Raw genomic sequence first — 23,456 nt, 5'->3', positions numbered from 1 at the left:
TGGAGACAAATTCTAGACAAAGTAGCAAAAGGCTCAGGTCAAACACAAGTATCTTTAGAAATAAGAAGAAATCTTTCCTCATCCTGTGGGGGAAGGAACAGATAGAGAAACTTTTGGAATCTAAAAGAATAGGGACTAAATAAAAACTTCATTTTTTTTAAACAGAAATCAGAATCTAAAGAAGCACAAGAAGGTACCCATTGGTATCAGAATGCATGCTCAGTTCTAAATAGCAAAAGAAAGTGTCTCATAAACAAAAGGTTTTATTTTCATAATGTGAGTGGTCACACTGGAATATCTCTGCCATCAGTAAACTTGGGCAATAATAGGATAAAAGAATATTCTCTCTCCTGAAGAAATTCAGGGCAGTATTTCAGCAGCACTGAAAAAGCTGCTCAGAAGGTACTGGAAATTGTGACATGTCTTTCATTAACTCCTAGTCCGTGTTATCAAATAAAAGTCTAAGGCCTTATCACTTTTCCTCATTACTTTTGGGGAGACTTTTTTTATCTTTTTATTTTGGAAATTTAAAAACAATCACAAAGTAGAAAGAATGATGTAATGAATGTATGCTCATCACTCAAATTCAATAATTACCAATTAATACCCAATGTTATTTCACCTACTCCTATACACACACACAGCACTTCACCTTCCACATATACACATACACGTATTAAACTATACTGAAGCATGTGAGAAGGCTTTTAATTTCCCTTTTAAAAACTCTTAAATTACAAGTCATAAATGGTAAAATATTTTACTCAGTGAAAACTACTATTATCACTTAAGGCCTTTACTTACATAAAGCATAAATTTTATGGAGCAAGGTTATCATACAGATTTAGTCCAAATTTCATGCTGTGATACAGAAGCAACGATTTAATAATAGAGCTGAAAACTAACTCATCCACCAGCTATATGCATAATTTGAATGGTAATCAAAGCCTTAATCTATCCACATACACTAATCTCAAAATTAGTAAGACAAAGGAAAAAAGTTGCAAAGCTTATCCACATGGCCAATTTTACCATGGCAATTTGGAAAAATATGTGACTTTCACAATCTATAATCAACTGGACAAAATGACTAAAATTTACAAAAATTGAAAGCAGTTTTCCCTAAGTTACTTCAAATGTCAGTTTCCATGAAAACTATTTTTTTTCTACTTTAAACAAAAGATTAATATCAACCTGGTTTCTGTTAGTTTTTGTTTTTTGGGGTTTTTTTTTAAATTATTTATTTATTTATTTATTTAATTTTTGGCTGTGTTGGGTCTTCGTTTCTGTGCGAGGGCTTTCTCTAGTTGCGGCAAGCGGGGGCCACTCTTCATCGCGGTGCGCGGGCCTCTCACTATCGCGGCCTCTCTTGTTGCGGAGCACAGGCTCCAGACGCGCAGGCTCAGTAGTTGTGGCCCACAGGCCCAGCTGCTCCGCGGCATGTGGATCTTCCCAGACCAGGGCTCAAACCCGTGTCCCCTGCATTGGCAGGCAGATTCTCAACCACTGCGCCACTAGGAAAGCCCGTTTTTTGTTTTTTTTTAAATGTCACTTATATCTTACTTTTTTCTTGGGAAGGTGTTGCTACAACAATGCCTACTCTCAGGGCTGCAGCTACAAACATCTGGAATTTACTACCTACAGACTCAGCCCCAAGCAAGATAGGGCCTCGCTAAGGACCATGTTCCTGCCTACAACACAAGGTCCCCATGGCATCTTGCAGGACACTCCAGAGGAAGACATGCAAAGTCACAAGCAGTTGTACTGTTCCCTCAAAGTCACAGAGAAGAATTCTAGCATTATTAAAGGCACCTGGAGGAGTGCCTGACACAAAATTCTAAACAGCAAAATGACTAAGACTAAATTCAGACCACAGATAGAAAGATGAGGAAACTTTAATGACCCCCTAAGCCAATCTGCGGATTTGGGATCTGGTCTGTCAGCTAAGCACCCTGTACAGGGAGACCTGAGAGAGGCCCTACAAAGACAAACTGATGCTAGTCCTCCTTTCTATAGTGAAATTATGTCCCATGTTCACACCATTCAATATGAGTGAGCTTGAAAGATAATGACTCTAGGGTTTGCAGCCTTTTCAAAATTCTGTATTTCCCAGATAAAAACCTCTACCACCCATAAGGGCATCACCATGGATTTAATAATTAATAACTTCAGGTAGATAGTAGAGAAATAGGACAATCCAAGAAAAACAAATAACCAAAATAAATCCAAAAATATTGAAATGCAACTAAGACAGACCTGTGGCACTTCTTTCCTTGCTGCTTCAAAAAGAGAACTCAAAACAGCAGCACTGGAATCCTTACTTCTCGGGAGACAAAACAAACCTGAAGTCTACTGGTCCCAGGGAAATAAGCTGGGCCTCCACTTCCACTCCAGGGCTCCAGTTTCCCAGTGTTGACACAAGCCTTCCAAGTGGAGGAGGAAAGCATGGGACATCAGCTCCACAGCAAAGTTAAGAACCCTGGGATTACTTTAAAATTGCAGGCTGTAAGAGTTCAACTTGTCATTTATGGGAAGCTACATCACTAAGACCTTGCTACTTCCAGATGCACATAAAATATAAAACCTATATTCATACAGGGCCTTTGTGCACGTTTCATAATCCAGATGTGAGGAAATCCAAAGTTATGATTCCCACAGCAACTGTAATCTTGGCAAACCTACACACATGTATTTTGTGTTACTTCACATGGTAGTGACCTTAAAAGAAACTTGAAAAGAATAAAGCACATTTTAATCTCTGCAACGAATTACAAAGAAAAACTCCCAGACAGATCAGAGATCATAAAATTGCCTTCCTTCAGGGATAGTGGAGCTCTTTTTTTGAAACAAAGACTAGACCAAGCACTGAAGAATATGCTGGAACAATTCTTACCTGGCCTGAGGACAAGGGCCAGAAAACTTAACAGGGTTTCCTCTAAACTCTCACTTCTAATTTGCTACGACAACCAGCTGTTTGATGTTTAAAAGTTCATTTCAAATATTTAATACTTTCAAAAAGTACCTTAAATGCTAATCAGATGCAGAATAGGCTCAATTTTAGTTCCCACTTGAAGCAACAGACGAAACATTTGAAGCTATTACTAAATAGATCATCTACTGTAAAACAAGTCAAATAATATGTGCTTATGTCAGTTAATATAGAAAATGGTTTCCCCGGTTCTTAATTTAAGGTTAAAATGCCAGTTTCTGGAGGGCCAAGTGCTACTACAATAGGCTAAAAGGTTAATGGAAGACAGCAGAGCTCAGTGGTTAAGAGGCTTCTGAAGCCAAAATGCCCAGGTTTGAATCCCGTTCTACCACTTAAAAGTTGTGGCTTTGGGCAAGTTATTTAACGTCTCTGTGCCTCAGTTTCACCATCTAAAAGAGGCAATACTAAAACCTACCATGTAGAGCTGTCTTGAGTACTACATGAGGTAATACATGCAGAGTTCTCAAAGCAGTACCTGGCAGATAGTAAGCACTCGATAAGCATTCGCTATTATTAATGTAAGGTTACTTATTTACCTTGGCAGCAATCTTTATTTATTTGATAAACCAGTACCCACACAAAAAGATTTTAAAAACTAAAAATAATTTTAATACCATAAGGAACTTTAACCAGTCTCTTTAGCACAACAATAATAAATGACCTTCCCTCCTCTTGCCTCCTTCCTCTACCCCTCTTGTAACTAAAGAAAAAGTCCAAACTCCTTAGCCAAACATTCAAGTTGCTTCATAATCTGTTGGCCCATACTGGCTCACCATCTTGCATAGTCCTCTAAGAACCTTCTGCTTCAACCAGTTTTCTCACAATACTCTAAATACACCTTGTACTCGTTCAACAAGCATCTGAGAATCTACGGTGCCAAGCAGCGTGCTAACACTACATGCAAAAATTAATACACAGTCTCTGCCCTTAAAGAGATCACAGAATATATAGTAGAAAAAGAGATATGCAAAAAATAGTTTCAATAGAATATAACTACAGTCACAAAAGAGCAAAGGTAAGGTAGCTGCACGGAGAGGAGTTGATAAATTCTGTTGGTGAAGAAGTCCCCTCAGGGAGGGCTTCACAGAAAAAGGCTGTGAGAAATGCTCAAGGGTAAAGAGGAATGCAGCAGGCGGAGAAGAGGTCAGAGGGCACACTCTGGAGAGCAAATGGTGAAAAATATGGGTGAAGAAATTCTGGGGAATGACTTGCAGCTGGACTGCTGGGGAGCAGACCAAAGCTAGAAGCTAGAAAACAAGGATAGGCAAGCGGACTCCTGTACCCAAATCAGAAGCTCTGGGTAAGGCTTCGCCCCGGGACCACCAAAAAGTTCCGAACAGGGGCCTAACATGATCAGATTTACAATTTAGTGTCACCACTGCAGCTGTAGTTCACAGGCTGACTTAGAAGGAGACACTGGAGACTGAGAAACCTGTTAAGACAGCTGGAAGGGTCCAGGCAGCGGTAGAGATGGAAAAAAAGGAAACAGATTCAAAATGTAAATTAAGAACAGAATTAGTAGGGGGCATAAGTAGAGGGGAAAATCTAAGAAGACTCAGAGATTTCTAGCTTGAGTAACTGAATAAATGGATGAATGTTGACAACACTTAGGCAGCAAAAAGAATATAGGACCACAAATGCAGAGCCTGAATCTTTATCCTAAGAATAATGGAAAGCAGGGCAGAGACACAACCTAAGAAGAGGTAAAAACCTACACAGACCTTTAACCAGAGAAGAAACTGGAAAATGCTGCCAAAGATCCACAAGCTCTCCCCAAAATGCACGGGGCTCAGATCATTTTAAAGACAGGTAAATTCAATGTTATTTAAACTGCTGGGGGGAAGGGAGGGGTTTTTAAAAAAAACTTTCTGATTCATGCTAAGGCTAAATAATAACCCTGATACCAAATCTGACAGACAGAACACATACACACACACACACTCTTTCACACACAGAATTACAGAAGAAGTTTTGTTATGAACATAAATGCAAAACCCAAAATAAAACAAAAAATAAAAAATTTATCCAACATTAAATTTTTAAAATTATATTCCATGAATGCATGGTATAGAATGTTTACTCTAACATTATGAAATCTGTTAACATATTCACTATACAGTAAATTAACACAATGGAACCAAACTGTCATCAGGCTAGAAGCCAAAAGGCATGGATCAAGTCCAACACCTATTTCATCTTCTTTCTACCTGCAGCAAGGATTACTATCAAACTCCACTCACTGGGCCAGACACCCTTGCCACTCATGCAGCACACAACCTACACCTGTGAGCTCATCGGCCAGCCAGTGGCCTCAACTCCAAGCTCTAACAATGTGCACCCAACTCCTATTCATAATTAAGACTTCTTAGTAAAGTAGGACTAAAAAGAAATTTTTCTAACGTGATAAGATATATTTCTCAAGGAAACAACACCTCTTATGTAGTATTCAGGCCAAGAATAATACATAACTTGAATCTAATCATAAGGGAACATCAGACAAACCAAATGAGGAACATCCTGTTAAAAAAAAAAAAAAAAAACTGTCTTCTTCAAAAAATACCAATGTCATATAGACAAAAAAGGCTAAAGAGCTGTTCCAGATTAAAGGAGATAAAAGAAACATGACAACTAAATACCACGTGGGATCCTACACCAGATCCTGTCCTAGAGGGGGAAAGATGCTAAAAGAGACATTACTGGATCAACTGACAACTTGTAATAGATGACAGATATGATCAAAGTTGTATAAATGTTAAATTAACTAAGCTGATAACTTTTCTTTAGGTGTGTAAAAATATCCTTATTCTTGAAAAATACTCACTGAAGAATTTAGGGGTAAATATGTATGCAATTTACTCTCAAGAAGCTCAAGAAAACTGTTATTTTATATTTGTGTGTGTGTGTGTAGAGGATGAGAGGGAGGGAGGGTGAGTAATCACAAAAAATAAAGGAAATGGGACAAAATACTAGCAACAGGTGAATCTAAGCAAAGGGTATATGCACTCTTGGGCATTTATGCCAGAGAAATGAAAACTTACATTCACACAAAAACTTCCACATGAATGTTTATAGCAACTTTATTCGTAATAGCCAAAAACAAACCAGGTGTCCTTCAACAGATGAATGGTTAACCAAGCTATGGTACATCCATGCCATGGTACTACTCAGCAGTAACAAGGAACAAACTACTGATACATGCAACAACCTGGAGAAATCACAAGGGAACTATGTTGAGTGAAAAAAGTCAGTCTCAAAGGTATGTACTACATACCTCGTTCCATATATAAAGCATTCCTGAAAAGACAAATTAGACAGAAAGAGTTTAGAGGTTGCCAGCGGTTAGGGAGGCAGAGAGTGAGGGAGATGGCTATAGCCGTGAAAGTGTAGCACGAGAGGTCCTTGTGAAGGAAATAGTCTGTATCTTGACTGTGGTGGTCAATCTACAGATGTAACAGAATGAAATACACACACATACACAGAGTACAAGCAAAACTGGTAAAATCCGAATAAGATGGGTAAATTGCATTGATATCAATTTCCTAGTTGTGATATTATACTATAGCTCTACAAGAGGAAACCAGATGAAGTGTACACAGGATCTCTCTGTATTATTTCTTACAACTGCATGTGATTCTACCAAGTAAAGTTTAAAAAGGAAAAAAGTTAAAAGATAGCCACAGAAAATAACTTATGGATAATGATAAAGCACTAGAGGCATTCCCAGAACAGGAAAAAGCTGCCAGCTATAACAGCTAAATTATTTACCATTCATTCAATATTGTTCTAAAGCAGCTAGTTGCTGCTTTAAGCCAGCTGTAAAGGATGAGGATCTAAGGTTTCTTCCAGCTCTGAATCTCCATCTTGTCAGGAGCTAGAATCCCTTTAATCAGCTCTAGGAGACTAAATGTGCATTCTTCTGCAGACCTCAGGAGCATCTCTCACCTTCATGAGGTTTCTCTTGGAACATTAATTCCAAGTTCGCAGTCAGTGAAGCTCATTCTAGAGCAAAACCACATTTACTCCAATCATTCTAGTCAGGGCTTCTCACATTAGCCCCCATTTCAAACTAGAGCTGCTTCTAAACCACTATCAGCCCAATCCATTTCCTCCATGTGGATCTGCTGTGCAGTGCATCCTACGTAAAAGTCAAGACAGTTTCTCACTCCTCACGCAGAAATACTTCTGCTAAGTTCCAGGTCTCCCAGGATAACAAGAAATATCCTCAGTTAAGAAGCAAAGATACAAAAAAATAAATTATTTTCATAGTTCTTGAAGAGCATGGAACCTATTACACTAGAGTAGGAAAGAATGGCATACACTTTTAAGAAAAGGAAGAACTTCTTTTACCTATATTTTTAATATAAATTAAACTCTCATGTTATCATTCAAGGGACAGCAGGGGATGAAATTCTCAAGTGAAATATGGCACTGCCCTTAAAAATGCCAACAGTCTAGCAATGAACCATCTCTTTAACTGTCTTTGCCTCTCAAAGTATAACAAATGAAACCTCTATTTAGACACACCGCATTCATAACAACAATTCTCTTTAGAAAGTAGGATTACTAAGGATTCTCACTTTAAGGCATACATTTTAGTAACATTTTATTTTTTGTTTCTTACAAGGGTATAAATTATGTTTCTCAAACAACATTATATATACATATGTACACATATATTTTAACTATTCACTAGTAATAAAAAGCATCTATTTAGACTTATCAATTAAAAATAATTATGCTTTTTCATAAATCAAGTTGGTTCAATAGTTTGAGGTTTTCAATATTTACAGATAATATAACTGTCTAGAAAATCTCAAAGGTTATACTCACAAATTATTAAGAGTAATAATTTCATCAAGAATGTCAGAAAGGGCAGATTCAACATCAACAAATAAATTATCAATAACATTCCTATATGCCCACAATAATTAATTTGAAAACATGAGAGGAAAAATATCAATTCTTAGTAATAACCAAGATGACAAAATGTCTGGGAACAAAATTAATAACACTGATATAAGACCTAATTTAAGTTCAAACATCATTATTTTTAAAATTATAAAAGACCTAAACAAATAAACAAACCCTGCTCTTGACAAGAAAGACTCAATATTATAAAGCTGTTGGCTGCAAATTAGTCAAAAAATTCAATGTAACCACAATTAAATTCCAATCACAACTTTTTTATAGAGACTAAGAAGCTCATCTTAAAAATCAAATGGAAAAAAAAATGGGCAAAGGCTGTGAATAGACATTTTTCCAAAGAAGATATATTAATGGCCAAGAAGTTCATGAAAAGATGCCCAACATCATTAGCCATCAAGGAAATGCATATCAAAACCACGAAGGGACTTCCCTGGTGGTCCAGTGGTTAAGGCTCCAAGCTCCCACTGCAGGGGGCCCGGGTTACATCCCTGGTCAGGGAACTAGATCCCGCATACCACAACTAAAAGATCCCACAGGCAGCAAAGAAGATCCCGTGTGCCATGACTAAGACCACGCACAGCCAAATAAATAAATAAATATTAAAAGAAAAAAAAAAACACACAATGAGGTTCCATTTACACTCAAAAGAATGTCTACACCAAAACAAAACCCAGAAAATAACAAGTATCGGCAAGGATGTAGAGAAACTGGAACCCTCATACGTAGCTGGTAGAAATGTAAAATGGTTCAACCACTGTGGAAAAGAGCCTGGCAATTCCTCAAGAAGTTAAACATAGAATTACCACATGACCCAGCAATTCCCCTTCTGGGTATATACCCAAAAGAGTTGAAAATAGTTACTCAAATAAATAAATGTACACACATGTTCAAAGCAGCACTATTCACAACAGCCAAAAGGTGGAAACAACTCAAATGTCCATCAACAGATTAATGCATAAACAAATTGTGGCATATACATACAATAGAATATTATCCAGCCACAAAAAGAATTAATACATGCTACAATATGGATGAACCTCAAAAACATTATGCTAAGTGAAAGAAGCCAGACAGACACAAGGTCATGTATGATTCCATGTACTATATATGCAATATCCAGAGTAGGTTAAATCCATAGGAACAGAACACAGATTGGTGACTCCCAGAAAACAGGGAAAGGGAAGAATAGGAAGCAACTACTTAATGGGTACAGGGTTTTCTTTTGGGGTGATGAAAATGTTTTGGAACTAGACAGAGGTGATGGTTGTACAATACTGTGAATGCATGAAATGCCACTGTATCCCTTTAAAATGGTTAATTTTATGTTATGTGAATTTCACACCAATAAAAAATAATTTCAAAAATCAAATGGAAGAAAAAAATGTACACAATGGATGAAAAATATTTGCAAAGGAAGAGTAACAAGAAAAGATCTACTCTCAGATTTGAAGACATACTATGAAGTAATGGTAATTTAAAAAGTATGATATTATTATAGTGGAAATAGGCAAAAACATCATTAGAAGAAAACTGAGTCTAAAAATGGACCCTTAGGAAATTCTAAAATTCTAAAAAAGGTATTTCAAATTAGTGGGGGAAAGACCACTAAAATGATAATAGGACAACTGGCTGTCTGCTTAGAGAAAAGCAAAGTTAGATCCTTAATACTATACATAAAAAATAGACTACAGTTGGCTTAAAGTGCTAAATGTTGGAAGTAAAATTATAAACATATTAAAAGAAAATATAGGAGAAAATTGCTCAAAATCTAGGGGTAAAGAAAGGCTTCTTAGTTAAGACATAAAACACAGAAACCATAAAGAGACTCAAATTTTAAAAATTAAAAGCTTCTGTAAACCAAAAGAAACCATAAAGACAAAGCAACAGACTGGAAGAAAATATTTGCAACATTTAAGACTTCAAAGATTTATATACAGAATATGTAAAGACCTATAAATCAATATGAAAGAAGCAACCCAACTAAAACAAAACAAAACAAACAACAACAAAAACAAAAAAACAGGCAAAAGATAAGAACAGTCACAAAAAGAAATATTCAAATTTAACTGGTCAGTGTTTGGCCCAGGCATGGGTATTCTTAAATCTCCTCAGGTGATTCTTCTGTGCAGTCAGGGTAAAGAACCACCAAGCCACCTAGTTGGAGAATGGGGCGTGTCCAGGCTGCCCAAGGTGAAGTATAAGGGGAAAGGCAGGAAAAATAAACCACCACCTGAAAGGGCTCCTGCCCACTCACAAAGGAAGGCCCTGAGAGTACATTAAACGCCTTAAAGGAGAATGGTTTATTTTTATCCAGTCAGAGAACGTTACCATTTTTTATTTCTACAAGGTAGAAACATATGAATCATATTCTTTATAAGACTAATGAGGAAAATTATTAAGAAATAAATTTACACTAAGTGAAAGCAGCCCAGGATTAAATACTTGCAAAAATATGACCAAAGCAAACACACATAATGTTATAGGGAGAAGCAAATCACTGAAAAATATCTGCATTGTGATTTCATTTTATAAATTTCAAAAACATGCAAAATTAAACAACAGTTTAAGGATACAAACTATATGGTTCAAGTACGAAGAAAATACAAAACTCAGGTTACCTCTGAAATGGGAAGGAAGAGGTGGGATAAGGAACAGGAACACAGAGATCTTCAATTTTTTTCTTAAACTGGTGGTTAGGTACATGGGTATTCACTGTCCTAGTGTTCTGTATACCTTACACATATTTTGCATACATTACTTTGTAACTTCTCAGTATTTAATAAAAGACTACCATTTAAAAACAAACAAGACCATACAAAAATGCATGTAAATACATATATAGTCTTTTAATTCTAGATTCAGTATTTGCCACTGAAAATCTGCTTGGTTCTATAGTGTCCTAACTAGTCACCTGTTAGGAGTTAGCAAATCCTTGATTTTCATCTTTTCTTCTGAAGTTGCATTAACAAGGAATTTCATGGGGGTAGGGAGGGTTTACAGCAAAAGGCACGTGCTCTTTGATTAAACTCACTGAGAACCACTAGCAATCACCTCAGGGAGCTCCAGCAAAGAGGGCACTTGTCAGAACTAAAGAGTAAAAAGGTTTGCAGAAGATAATTAAAAGCATTACAAGAGGAATGATGTGATTTGAACAGTAAGATATTTTTCCATTAATTATTTTTTACCCAACTGAAATTCAGTGAAACCCTGGATGAAACCTCAGCTCTCAATTCCTCTGAGATACAAAGATCAGAGTGAGTCCAGTTGAGCACTTGAAGTGTCAGGGCCAATTCTGCATGTGGTGGGCAGCTGTGAGTTCAAGGACAGTGCCACATGTACTCCTCCCTACCAGCCAGAAGTAAAAAAGTTCCAGAGAAACAGGCCTGTGCTCTGCCCACAACACTATCATCTGAGCATTCCTTTCATTAGAACAATACAAGATTACACAATGACCCTTAAGCTGAAGCAGGATTCTGGATGCCTGAGAAAGTGGGATACTCTTAGGGTATGGTAAGCTGACTGCTGAGACAATCAATAAATGAATTAGCATAAAGTATGCTGACTTCTTTGGAAGGAATTTTATAAACACAAGATTTAAGACTTCTTATACAATAAACAATGCAATCACAAGTACTAATAAAGAAGAACTAAGGGGGCTATAGTAAGAAAAGCTATAAATGAATTATGTGCAAGACTGTACTAAGGAATGTAGGGAAATTTTAAAAGACTCCATCTCTGTGTCAGAGGCATGCAGCAGTTGAAAAGACAAGATATATTAAAAAAACTTGTGATAAAGCCAGACATCAAAAACACTCCACAATTCAGTCTAACCTAACCTCCCTAGTCGTCTGCTTTCCATATTCACACCCAATTCAGCTAAACACATGCCTCACTCGTCCAAACCTCACATACTGCAATACACTCTTCTCTCTGCAAATGCTTCGCCCTCCTTAGAGATCATGCAAAATCTCACTGGTCCTTCAAGGCTCATCCCAAATGCTTCCTGCATCCTTGGAAGTCTTTTATAACCTATACACTCCCTTGTGATCTTTCATAATCCTTCTCTATTATGGTGCCATCCCTACTCTTACTTCTGTTTTAGTTAAACACTTGTCTTATCTCTCCTACTGAAGCAGGAGTAATGGAAATGGCAGACATTGTGAAAAACCTAGATTTTAATCTGAACATTAACTGTCTGATTTTGAGCAAACCAAACTACCTAGCTTTCTTAAGCCTATATCCAAATATACAAAATAGGGAAATTATTATGTATCTTGCATTACTTCATTAATAAATAGGGTGTATGTGTGTACTGTATGTGTGAGAGAAAGAGAGGGGCAGAGAGACAAAGAGAAAGAGAGAGAGAATGTAGAAATATATAGGAATAATAAAAAAGTACAGGAAAGTAGTAGTTATTAGAATTGTATGTTTAAAAAGTTAGAGGAAAAACTGAACAGGTTAAGAAACAGTGAAGATATAAAGAGGATCAAAATCAAATTTCTAGAAATAAAAATGATGATGCCTGAGATGAAAACTACACTGGATGGGATTAACAGCAGATCAGACACTGTTGAGGAAAAAATTAGTAAACTTGAAGATAAAGCAATAGGAATTATCCAAAATGAAAAACAGGAAAAAAAGACAGAAAAAAATGAACAGAGGGCCTCAGTGAGCTGTGGGACTTTAAGCAACCTAATATATGTATAACTGAAATCAGCAGGGCAGAGGAAGGGGACTGAGAAAAGTAAAGAAAGAAAAAATATTTGAAGAAATAACAGCTGAAAATTTTCCAAATTTGATGAAAACTATAAAACCACAGTTTAAGAAGTTCAGTGTTTCACAAGAAACATAAAGCTATACCAAGGCAAATCATAACCAGTTTGGTTAAACCCAGTCTAAAGGGAAATGTTAAAAGCAGCAGAGAAAAAAAAGACACATTAAGTACAAGAAACAGAAATAAAGAGGTCAGATTTCTTGTCAGAAACAAGCAAGGTAGAAGACAGTGAATCAAAATCCTTGTAACACTGATTAAAAATAAAAAATGCTAATCTAGAATTCTTTATGCAGCAAATATATCTTTCAAACACAAAGGCAAAATAAAAACTTTTTCAGACATGTGAAAACTGAAATAATCATCACTAGCAAACCTGCATGGCCAGAAACGCTAAAGTCCTCAAAGCAGAAAGAAAATGATAAAAGATGCAAACCTGGATCTACACAAAAGAATGAAGAGCACTAGAAAAAGTAACTTATGGGTAAATATAAAGATTTTATTCTTAAAATTTAAGTCTCTTTAAAAGACAATTGATTACTTATAAATAATAATAACAGTGTATACTGGAATTGATCATATATGTGGAAGTAAAAAAATGATGAGCACAAAGGCCAGGAGGGAAAATTAAAAGATACTGTTAAAAGGTTTTCAAAAACAAACAAACAAAAACAAAATAAAACAAAAAAAAGGACTTCCCTGGTGGCACAGTGGGTAAGAATCTGCCTGCCAATGCAGGGGACACGAGTTCAATCCCTGGTCTGGGAAGATCCCACATGCCACGGAGCAACTAAGCCCATGCACCACAACCACTGAGCCTGCGCTCTACAGCCTGCGCACCACAACCACTGAAGCCCACGAGCCCTAGAGCCTGTGCTCAGCAACAAGAGAAGCCACAGCAATGAGAAGCCCGTGCACCACAACAAAGAGTAGCCCCCGCTCACCGCAACTAGGGAAAGCCCACATGCAGCAATGTAGACCCAACGCAGACAAAAAAAAAAAAAAAAAAGTTTTTATATGTGAAGTGGTATGATATCCTTGAAAGTAGACTGTGATAAGTTTAACATGTATATGTAAACCCTAAAGTAACCACTAAATAAATAAATAGTTATCATTAATAAGCCAACAAGGGAGATGGACAATTTTAGAAAAAAACAAAATTAATCCAAAAGAAGTGAAACAAAGAATAGATGGGACAAAAAAGAGAAATAACAAGATGAAAGATTCAAACTTAACCATATCAATAATCACATTAAATGTAAATGGTCTATGTACACCAATTAAAAGATTGTCAGGGGGGATTCCCTGGTGGTCCAGTGGTTAGGACTCCACGCTTCCACTGCAGGGGGCACGGGTTTGATCCCTGGTCGGGGAACTAAGATCCCACAAGCCACACGACATGGCCAAAAAGAAAAAGATTGTCAGACTAGTTAAAAAGCAACACCCAACAATATGCTGCCTACAGAAACACTTCAAATATAAGACACAACTAAGTTAAAAGTAAACGTATGGAAAAGATATACCATGCTAACACTAACAAAACGAAAGCCGGAATGGCTTCATTAATATCAGACAATGCAGGTTTCAGAGCACAGAACATTACTGTGGCTAAAGATCATTTCATAACATTAAAGGGGTTAGTTCATCAAGAGCAAATAACAATTCTAAATGTGTATGTACCTAACACATTTAAGGAAGAAATACCAACTCTATATCAACTATTCCGGAAAATTAAAGGAAAGGAAATACTTCCCAACTCAACTTGCCAGCACTACTCTGATACCAAAAACAAAAACAAAGATATTACAAGAAAAATCATCCCAAACCAGTATCTGTCATAACCACAGATGGAAAATTTTTAATAAATTTCAAGAAATAAATTCCAACAACATATAAAAATAATAACACATCAGGACCAAGTAGGGTTTATCTAGAGAATGCAAGGTTAGTTCTAATATTTGAAAGTCAATGTAATTGACTATATTAAACCATTTCCAGTAGACTCAGAAAAAGCATTTGACTAAATCCAACATTTGTTTCTGATTTAAAAAAAAAAAAAAACAAGCTCTCAGCAAACTAGGAATAGAAGGAAACTTCTTCACTGACAAAGAAAATATACCAAAAGCCTACAGCTATCATCACACTTAATGGTGAAAGACTAAATGCTTTCTTCCTAAGATCAGGAATAAGACAAATATGTCTACTTCCACCACTTATATTTAACATTGTACTGGGAACTGAAGCCAGTATAATAAGAAAAAATAAAAAGTTAAAGATTAAAACGGAAGAAGTAGGGACTTCCCTGGTGGTGCAGGGGTTAAGAATCCACCTGCCAATGCAGGGGACATGGGTTCAATCCCTGGTCCGGGAAGATCCCACATGCCGCAGAGCAACTAAGCCCGTGCACCACATCTACTGAGCCTGCGCTCTAGAGCCCTCCAGCCACAACTACTGAGCCCATGTGCCACAACTACTGAAGCCCACGTGCCTAGAGCCCATGCTCCGCAACAAGAGAAGCCACAGAACGAAGAGGAGCCCCCGCTCGCCGCAACTAGAGAAAGCCCGCGCACAGCAATGAAGACCCAACACAGCCGAAAATAAATAAATAAATAAATAAATTTATTTTAAAAATGGAAGAAGTAAAATTGTATTCACAGATGACATAATCTTTATGTAGCAAATCCAATGAAATCTATTTAAAAAGCTACTAGAAGAAATAAGCATAGCCAGGTTGACAGAGAAGAGCCAATGTATAAAAATCAATCATATTTCTATATACTAGCAACAGTCAAAAATATAAAATTTTAAAAACCATCATTTCAATAGCATCAAAAATACAAAATACATAGGGCTAACTGTGACAAAAGATGTACAAGGTATGCGCAGTGAACACTACAAAATATTGCTGAGAGAAAGGAAAGAAAACCTAAATAAATGTTCATGGGGTGGAAGATGTTAAGATGGCAATTCTCCCCAAATTATCTATAGGTTCAATACAATTTGAATCAAATTCTCAAGCAGACTTTTTTGAAAAGCTGACAAGCTGATTCTAAAATTAATACAGAAATGAAAAGGACCTCAAAGAGCCAAAGTCTGGAAAAAGAACATCAAAGTTGAAGGATTTACACTACCTGACTTCAAGTCTTTTTATAAAACTATAGTAATCAAATCAGTGTAGTACTGGCATCAATATCTACAAATAGATAAATGAAACAGAGAGTCCAGAAATAGAACCAAAAATATGTATAGATTTTCAGCCTAAGTATAACCTAGGCACAAGGGAATTAAGTGAAGGAATAGTCTTTTCAACAAATGGTTCTAAAAAAATAGGATTCCGTTTATTTTTTTTTGAATTCCATATATTTAAAAAATGAACTTTGATCCATACCTTGCACTATATATAAAAATTTACTCAAAGTGGATCATAGATTTACAAGTAAAACTTCCAGAACATAGGAGAATATCATTGTGATATTAACTTAGGCAAAGATTTTTTTAGATAAAGCAAGAAAAGCACAATCCGTAAAAGAAAAAATTGTAAGTTGGACTTCATCAAAATTAAGAACTGCTCTTCAAAAGTCATCATTAAGAGAATAAAAAGAGACTAGGAGAAAATATTTGCAAATCCTATGCCTGAAAAAGGATATACATCCAGAATATACAAAGAACTTCTAAAATTCAGTGATAAGGAAACACACACAATTAAAAACGGACAAAACATCTGAACAGACATTTCACCAAAGAAGTTATATGGATAGCAAACAAGTTCATGAAAACATGAACAGCATCACTTCCTTAGGGGAATACAATTTAAAATCAGGGGACTTCCCTGGCGGTCCAGTGGTTAAGACTCCACGCTTCTACTGCAGGGGGTGCAGGCTCGCTAAAATCCCTCATGCCTCATGGCACGGCCAAAAAAAATAAAAAAAAATAAATGTTAAAAATAAAATAAAATAAAATCACAATGAGATACCAATGTACATCTATAAGAAAGTCTAAAGTTAAAAAGACTGACCATACCAAGTGTTGACAAGGATGTGGAGGAACTGGACCTCTTATACATTGCTGGTGGAAATGCAAAATAGAACACCCACTTTCCAAAACTTCGACAGTTGCTTTAAAAGTTAAGCATATACCTACCATATGATCTAGCCATTCTACTTCTAGGTATTTAACCAAGAGAAACAACAGTATACATCCACACAAAGGCTCGTACACAAATTTTCATAGCAACTTCATTTGTTACCAACTAAAAATTGGAAACAACCAATACATCCATCAATAGGTGAATGTATTAATAAACTGCTGGTACATCCATTCAAAGGAATATTACTCAGCATTAAAGAGGAATAAACTACTGATACACTAAAAAAAAATGGATAAATATCAAAATAATTATGCTGAGTGAAAGAAGCATAACTACATACTATATGATTTCAGTTATATAAAATTCCAGGAAATTCTAGGAAATAACATTAATACATAATTACAGAAAGATCAGTGGTTGTCTGGCATGGGGGTCAAGGAGCCAGGGATGTAATGAAAGCTTTGGGGTGATGGATATGTTCACTATCTTGTTTGTGATAATAGTCTCTTGAGTATATACATATATCAAAACTTAATAAATTGTATACTTTTAATACGTACAATTTATAGTAAGTTGACTACACCTCAATTATCCAGCTTCTAAAAAATATGGTCTTAACCAATAACTAATAACGCTTCACAATACAAATTGGTTCCTAATTCAATCATTAAAAGTATTCCCTATTAATAATGTATATTTCAGTCATAAAATTCATAGGGCATCCTTACTTCCAAACTATTAAGAAAGACTGATTTGAACTGGCAAAATTCAGTAAATCATAAAGTAAACAAATGTCTTATTGGAGCAAAAGATCTATGAACAATTCAAATATGTTTTCAGTTAAAAAACATAAAATAGGGCTTCCCTGGTGGCGCAGTGGTTGAGAGTCTGCCTGCCAATGCGGGGGACATGGGTTCGGGCCCTGGTCTGGGAGGATCCCACGTGCCGCGGAGCAACTAGGCCCGTGAGCCACAATTACTGAGCCTGCGTGTCTGGAGCCTGTGCTCCATAAGAGGGGCTGCGATAATGAGAGGCCCGTGCACCGCGATGAAGAGTGGCCCCCACTTGCCGCAACTAGAGAAAGCCCTTGCACAGAAATGAAGACCCAACGCAGCCATAAATTAAATAAATAAATAAAAATAACAAAACCAAAAACTTAAAAAAAAAAAAACATAAAATAACTAAAAAGAATAACAAACCATGTAAATTGTTGATTTTAAGTACAATTAAACAAAAATAACCACGTGCTGTTATCTCCTCCCTCATATAACTGCTGCTACAGTTTCATATTCAATCCTCTAAAACTAACCAAGGCAAAGAGGGAAAGGAGCAACTATTTCCCATGTAGAGAAATGCTCTCTAAATGAGGTGAAGTTAAACAGAAATGTTTGGGGCTTCACTCCAAATCCCTCAGCACCTAGACAATCACTAGAAACCTCTTCCTCATCAAATGCTAATGGTAGATAGAAACAATCCAATTTCATTAAAGGAAGCCTCAGAGGAATGTAAAGGGCAAAGTTACTCAATTAGCATTACATAACTTCCTGCCTCCTCCTGGTTTAGGTACCCAAGCTCTCAAGTCTATCAAATACTCCAACAGTTACTGTCCTTCATTTGAAGGATTTTTTAAACCACAGGGAACAGGTAACTCCCTACTGTATCAGCCTACTTCATTACTTGCCCTTTTCCTTATGGTTCCTCTAGAACTGATGTTAATGTTCTCATACGTAGCATTCATGCTGAAATCAGAACCTGATTTAGAGAAGTAGCCCAATGTGGTGTGGTGGAAGGAACATGGACTTTGGAATCAGACAGACGTGGGTCCATACTTTAGTTCTAACACTTACTGCCTTATGACCTAAGTAAACTTCCTCAGCCTCTATATTCTCATCAGTAAAAGAGTTGAATCCTCTTTCTCAATGGGCAACAATTGATATTTAATGACATAACACATGTGAATTACTCAACACATAGGAGGGGCTCCATAAATGATAATCCCCTTCCTCTTAACTTTCTAATTAGAAGGCATTTTCTGAGGGCAAGGTACCTCTTCATTAGCCCTTATCTCCAGCTAATTTCATCAGACATTTTCACTGTGCTTTGTGTAACATGAAAGTCCCTTCCTATTAGTGTGAACACTATCTCTTGTCTGCCACCACTAGTGCATCCCAGAGGCAGCTATTACTGGGTTTTAAGAAAGGAATCAGAAGTAGTTGGACTGCACACTCATGTCCATTAGTAGCATTATTCACAACAGCTAAACGTGGAAACAACCTAAGTGTCCATCAATGGATCAATGGATAAGCAAAATGTGGTATATACATACAAGCCTTAAAAAGGAAATTCTGACATATGCTACAATATGGATGAACCTTGAGAACATTATGCACAAAAAGACAAATACTGTGTGATTCCACTTATATGAGGTAATTATAGTAGTCAAAATCACAGAGACAGAAAGCAGACTAGTAGTTGCCAGAGGCTGGGAAGAATGGGAAATCGTGGCTTAATGGGTATAGAGTTTCAGTTTTTGGAGATGAATGGTGGTGATGATCGCAAAACACTATGAATGTATTTAATACCACTGAACTGTACACCAAAAATGGTTAAGATGGTAAATTTTATATTATGTGTATTTTATCACAGTTTTTAAAAATTGGGAAAGAAGTTTTTTTAGACTAATGGCTGACTAAACTTGACTAAATCTAGCATCAACAGGAGAGTTAATCACATAATTGCAACTCTGGGGCATCAAGTCCTTGCTATGGTTCCAAATAAAATGCTATCTGAAAAGTTCTTATTGTCAAATCCTTCTACCTCCTGTTACATGACACAAACAAGCATCTTGTGCAGTTCCACCACCCTCAGTCTAATAAAGATAACAAGAACTCTGGCTGAGTTTCTCTCACGTCACCAATAATGGCACCAATAGCCGGACCGCAGAGGGATTTACAGAACCATTCCAGGCCCACAGTTTGATTTGTACGTGTGCTTAGTAGTATTTGAATGAAAATGAACTTCATTTCCCACAGAAACTCCCCAGATAAAACAAAAAACTTTTTGAAGGTTACAGTAAAAGGATACTCTAAAAACTGTATCCTAAGGCTGATCCTATAAGGCTGGTCAACATTACAGAAAACCAAAGTCTGGAATAAATGGGGAAGCTGAAAATAAAAATTTACAAATCTTCCTCACACCAGAAAACACTTTGTTATACTTTTTTTGTACTTAAAGTACTGAGCCACCTCAAAATCATTTTCAGTCCAATACCTAAAATCAACTAGTCTGTAAGCATTGTGAGATGAACACTATAAAATGTGGTACAAACATGACTCTTTCAAAACCATTTAGCAGTAATAAAACTCACAAATAAACATAAACCTTTGCCTCAAAATAAATCAGCTAACCTAAAAAGTTTAATGTGTTCTTTTTCATTTCTGATGGCTTCCTCATCAAAATGTGCAGGGGAACCCAAGTATACATGCCATGGGCAAACACATGCAATAAAGAGAGGAAAAAGTGAGAGAGTCTCAACTCTGATGGCAAAAGTGAAAGAATCATTCAACTGCAGAAGGACCCATGTAAATTTGATTAATATAATCAAGGATCTGAATCAATGGAGTTCAAAATTTTATGCAGAGTCACCTTTTAGGCAATGAAAATCCTAAAGACAATCAATTTGTCAACAAATACCTCCTAGGCATCCAATATGCCTCAACATATTGGAATGGGGATGTGGAAATCAGTTTCTGTGCCTCAGTGGTACTTCTGGTCTAACTAAAGAATAAAGCATGAAATCACGACATGTAAGCAGACTGAAGCAGTAAAGGCACCCACCCAGAAGTTGAAAGACCAGAGCTCTAGTCCCAACTCTGCCCCAACTCACTAAGATGTCTGTCCTTGGGCTAATCACTGAAACTTCTACAGGACTCTATTTCCTCGCCTAGAATAAGACAGGATAATTTCTAAGGCCTCTTCCACTCTGGACCTATTAATTCAAGTTGAAAGACAAGGGAGAGGAACTGGGCCTTAAAGAATTGGTAGGATTTGAACTGACTGATGGGAGAAGGAAGGATACTGCAGAGAAGGAGTATGAAAGTACAAATGGACGGACACACCTTGTATGATTTCACTTATATGAGATATCTAGAGTAGTCAAAATCATGAAAACAGAAAGTAGGAAGGGTGGTTGCCAGGAGCTGGTGGGAAGGAGAAATAGGCAGTTGTACAGAATTTAGTTTTGCAAGATGAAAAAGTCCTAGCGATGTTACACAACAATGTAAATATAGTTAACTGCACACTTAAAAAATGGTTAAGAGGGTAAATTTTATACTATGTATTTTTTTAACCACAATTAAAAAGAGTCACAGAAATTAGTGTCCTAGCAGTCATACTAATGCAAAAATATTTCAACTCAACTGACTTCTACTGTCCAATTCTAGTCCCTAAAATTCCTTTTTTCCCAATTAAAAAAAAAAGTAGACATGCCTTGCTAATGGTACCTGGAGTCTCCCTCAACGGCAATAAAGCTGAACAAGCATGTTGAGAAAACGAAGAAAGAGAAGACAATGCAAACACTAAGCAATAGTAGAAGATACAAAGCAGCCTAGTCAAACACAATCGAACTGTGTCATCCCCACCCACAATCTAGCCTAAGTCTCTAAGTAAAACTGTACAGAGGTTTCTCTTTACTCCAAAGATAAACTCTTCAACCTGCTTACAAGGCCCAGCACCCTCTGGCCCACCTCTCCAACCCCCTCTCTCACTAGATTCTTCTACACTTTTCCTGAGCGATACACAGATCTGTATCTTAAGTCCCCAGTCCTCTCCATGAACCCTGCCATCACAGGGTCTTTTTGCCCTTGCTGTTTTTTCTGACTAGATCATTCTTCCCTTCCTGTGCATCCTTCAGATCTCAGTTCAAATGTCACTTCTGTGACTTCCCTAACTCAAATACTTGTCACAGTTGCAGTTTTACATTCACGTGATTAATTTGATTGCATCCGCTGAGGACAGGGATCATGCATGCATTCGCTCTCCACAATTTCCAGTGCTAAACACAGTGCCTAGTGCCAAGTAAGCACTCAAATACTTGTTGAATAAGTGAATAAATGGGCACCAAACCTGTAAGAAAGCAATAAAATATCATAGAATGTCTGCTTAAGAGTTTGCACATCTTCACAAATGAATCTTTGGAGGATGCCCAAAGCAACTGAGCCTAAAATCCCTATTCAACTCCTACAAAAAAAAAATTAATTCAGATGCCTGTATAAATTTCTCTGGCTCTTCTATGTCTCTAAGGAAATGCTGAGTACTGTAAGTACTTAATAAATACTTATTGAGCTGAAATGAAATTATACTGTTTTGAATAATGGATTTTGATATATAAACTCCTACATTTTAGTCCCATATAATGTCATTTTCGAAAATTGTTCATATGCCTCAGTTTTAGCTCCATTGTCATTGGATTAATTATAATGTAGTTATCCAACAATGTTCAAATAAGGTTTAGAGTTTCCTTAGTCCCACTTCTTCAAACTCAGTTAAGGGAGGTTTTCAGTCTCTTGTATTTTCATATAAATTTTACTTTGTCAATTTCTGGGGGGAAAAAAGCCAGTTGGGATTTTAACAGAGATTGTGCTGAACCTGTTTTCAAATGTAAATCAAAGATATTAACAACACCTGCCCCTACTTTTTCAACGTAGCAAATTTCACTTGAAATTTTTCCCAGACCTACTCAGTCCCAAGAAGAGGTCCTTCTGTGGAAAACTGTTAAGACACAAAATCTAACTTACAGAATACTAAACGCACTAAAAACTGGAAAGCTAATTCCCAGTTAAAGGATCAGTTCAAAACGCTCGAGTAAATGAGTCTCCACGATCAACGAAGCAGATAAAGTATACCAGTTTGTAAAGCGCCAAGCAGCAGGCAAACACCAAGTATTACAATAAAGTGGCTGCTGTTCAAGGATCCTAAGGCGCTCCATCCCTGTCAATCCCAAACATCTGTATCCGGACCCATAAGAACGCGTCCACAGGTGACCCGAACCTCGGGAAGCGTTCTCTCTACAGCAATAGGCCCTGTTTAACTCTGCTTCTCCTCCCAGGACCCCATACTAGGCTACAAGGGAGGGCCGGCGGGGCTCGGGGGCGAGGGGACGGGCCTGGGAGACCGGGTGGGCTAGGAGCGTGGGGCGTGGGGTGGGAAGGGGCGACGCCAGGGCCGGGGAACGATTCCAGAGGCAAAGGGCACTCGCCCGGGGCCGCCGGCGCAGGTGCCCCCCGAAGCGACGCGGAGGCCTCGAAGGCCAGACCCGGGGTCGCTCCTGGGGAGGAGTCGAGGTGGGGCGCGCGAGGAGGGGACGGGGAGGCCTCACCTTGTCTCCCGGGAGGCAAGCGCCGCCGCGGTCCCGCAGTTGCTAAGGAGAATGCTCTTCCGGGTCACGGGCGCGGAGTTATGGAGAGCAACGGTGGCCGGGAGGGGCCAAAAGTTAGGCGCGGGGTGAGCGCGCAGCGGAGGCGGTGGTCTGCTGTAGTTGCGCTGCGGCGGCCGGAGCAGAGCAGGGCAGGGCCAGGCGGAGGGCACTCCCGACTTCTATGGCCTGGCCTCGCGGAGGCGACTGGCTGTAGCCGATGGCTGTTGCTGCCCGGCCCCCTGCTCAGGGGCCAGCCGCTGGCGGGCGC

General features: G+C 37.7%; 1 protein-coding gene and 1 non-coding gene across 6 annotated transcripts in view; both read right to left on the bottom strand.

The window, feature by feature from the left end:
* DIS3L2 (DIS3 like 3'-5' exoribonuclease 2) overlaps positions 1-23,207 on the bottom strand; it is a 371,579-nt gene extending 348,372 nt beyond the window's left edge. For all 5 annotated transcript variants that reach the window (XM_059928940.1, XM_059928939.1, XM_059928944.1 and 2 more), the window contains exon 1: positions 23,150-23,207. The gene's annotated coding sequence lies outside the window, so the exon portion shown is untranslated. The remainder of the gene's footprint in view (positions 1-23,149) is intronic.
* Positions 5,195-5,328, bottom strand: LOC132369382 (small nucleolar RNA SNORA62/SNORA6 family). The gene has a single exon (XR_009504363.1). It is a non-coding gene; the product is annotated as a small nucleolar RNA SNORA62/SNORA6 family (small nucleolar RNA).
* Positions 23,208-23,456: the final 249 nt, after the last annotated feature.

Source organism: Balaenoptera ricei, chromosome 7, assembly GCF_028023285.1.
Source record: "Balaenoptera ricei isolate mBalRic1 chromosome 7, mBalRic1.hap2, whole genome shotgun sequence".
NCBI classification, from domain to species: Eukaryota; Metazoa; Chordata; class Mammalia; order Artiodactyla; family Balaenopteridae; genus Balaenoptera; species Balaenoptera ricei.
This window is presented reverse-complemented; position numbering and strand designations above follow the sequence as displayed.